Here is a 2,784-nt window from a genome sequence, read left to right as displayed (position 1 = left end):
ATATAAATAAATATATAATCATAACTTTAAAAACTTGATTCGGCCTATTTGATATAAATAAATATATAATCATAACTTTAAATACTTGTTTCGACGTATTTGATTTAAATAAATATATAATCATAACTTTAAAAACTTGATTCGACGTATTTGATATAAATAAATATATAATCATAACTTTAAAAACTTGATTCGACGTATTTGATATAAATAAATATATAATCATAACTTTAAAAACTTGATTCGACGTATTTGATATAAATAAATATATAATCATAGCTTTAAAAACTTCATTCGCCCTATTTGATATAAATAAATATATAACCATAACTTTAAAAACTTGATACGGCCTATTTGATATAAATAAATATATATAATGATAACTTTAAAACTTCATTCGCCCTATTTGATATAAATAAATATATAATCATAACTTTAAAAACTTGATTCGACGTATTTGATATAAATAAATATATAATCATAACTTTAAAAACTTCATTCGGCGTATTTGATATAAATAAATATATATAATGATAACTTTAAAACTTCATTCGCCCTATTTGATATAAATAAATATATAATCATAACTTTAAAAACTTGATTCGCCCTATTTGATATAAATAAATATATATAATGATAACTTTAAAACTTGATTCGCCATATTTGATATAAATAAATATATAATCATAACTTTAAAAACTTGATTCGCCGTATTTGATATAAATAAATATATAATCATAACTTTAAAAACTTGATTCGGCCTATTTGATATAAATAAATATATAATCATAAATTTAAAAACTTGATTCGGCGTATTTGATATAAATAAATATATAATCATAGCTTTAAAAACTTCATTCGCCCTATTTGATATAAATAAATATATAATCATAACTTTAAAAACTTGATTCGCCGTATTTGATATAAATAAATATATAATCATAACTTTAAAAACTTGATTCGGCGTATTTGATATAAATAAATATATAATCATAACTTTAAAAACTTGATTCGACGTATTTGATATCTTTTGCCTAACGGCTTTCTCCTTCCAGGGAAACTTGGGCAGTTTATTCAATATTGCTTTTCTAATCAGCAACATTTTAGGGAGTTTCATGTTTGTAATGCGTTCCTTGCGACATTCGATCTCACCTGGGAGTTCCCAAAGCTCTTAAATGCCCCAAAATAAATATGAAGCCTAATTATCCCGAAACCTTTAAACAACCAAAAATAAATATGAAACCTAATATACGATTCCATTCATCATCATCACCAAGTTTTAAATAACCGTTACCTATGGTAAATATGCTATAAATATTTAATGAGTTCACGAAACGAAGGTTTCGCCGTTATATAACTTGTATTAAGGTGAAATACATGACCTGCGCACAGAAGGTGAAGCAATGGATAGCATTCGAATTACAAACCGAGCGAATAATATGTTACAGCAGATTAACATGAATAAGTATGTTATTTGGAATCGACGTAGATATGAGTAACGTAAGGATTGTGGGATACCTCATAGAACCCTTGGTCTCTCTTGAAAATGGTTCTTTCTTCTTTTATTGTGAATATACATCCTTTATGCTGAATTTGTCTTGTACGGGCGTTTTTGGAAACCCTCTCTCCAGTCCCAACAGCCAGACTACTGTGAATAAAGATATTGTTATAATATTTTGCATAGCATTTCAGGATTCTCCGTTTTAAGACTACTTGAACTTATCTGTCAGACATCAATATACCTGAATACCATACCAGCAACAAACACTTTCGTTTCTACAAAGTTCCAAGCTAATTGAACTGAAAATATACAACAATTAAAAACTATAAAAAAAGAAAGAACTGAGACGATCAAAACTATCATAAAATCAATATCCTGGAATGTACTTTAATGGTTGGTTAAACTTAATAGATCAACATTTGTTATTTACCCCAAAAATATATATCACAACACTTAAAATTCGTAATAAAAAATGCGAATTTTTATGTTATACAATCAATCATTATGACACTATTTGTTAGCTTATGTGCAGTAAAATTTTGTAAATAAAACAGTTATGTTTGAGTATAGTTATAGCCCTTTAATGTTGTGTTTGAGTATAATTTTAACCCTTTCATGCTGTGTTTGAGTATAGTTATAACCCTTTCATGTCGTGTTTGAGTATAATTACGACATGAAAGGGTGGTAATTATACTCAAACACGACATGAAGGGGTGGTAATTATACTCAAACACAACATGAAAGGGTTAAAATTATACTCAAACACAACATGAAAGGGTGGTAATTATACTCAAACACGACATGAAGGGGTGGTTTATACTCAAACACAACATGAAAGGGTGGTAAAAAGGGTTAAAATTATACATGTCGTGTTTGAGTATAATTACCACCCTTTCATGTTGTGTTTGAGTATAGTTATAACCCTTTCATGTCGTGTTTGAGTATAATTACCACCCTTTCATGTCGTGTTTGAATATAATTATAACCCTTTCATGTCGTGTTTGAGTATAATTACCACCCCTTCATGTCGTGTTTGAGTATAATTACCACCCTTTCATGTTGTGTTTGAATATAATTTTAACCCTTTCATGTTGTGTTTGAGTATAATTATCACCCCTTCATGTCGTGTTTGAGTATAATTACCACCCTTTCATGTTGTGTTTGAGTATAATTTTAACCCTTTCATGTTGTGTTTGAGTATAATTACCACCCCTTCATGTCGTGTTTGAGTATAATTACCACCCCTTCATGTCGTGTTTGAGTATAATTACCACCCTTTCATG

This window comes from Limulus polyphemus, unplaced genomic scaffold (genome assembly GCF_000517525.1).
Source record: "Limulus polyphemus unplaced genomic scaffold, Limulus_polyphemus-2.1.2 Scaffold1296, whole genome shotgun sequence".
NCBI classification, from domain to species: Eukaryota; Metazoa; Arthropoda; class Merostomata; order Xiphosura; family Limulidae; genus Limulus; species Limulus polyphemus.
Note: the sequence above shows the minus strand (reverse complement) of the source record.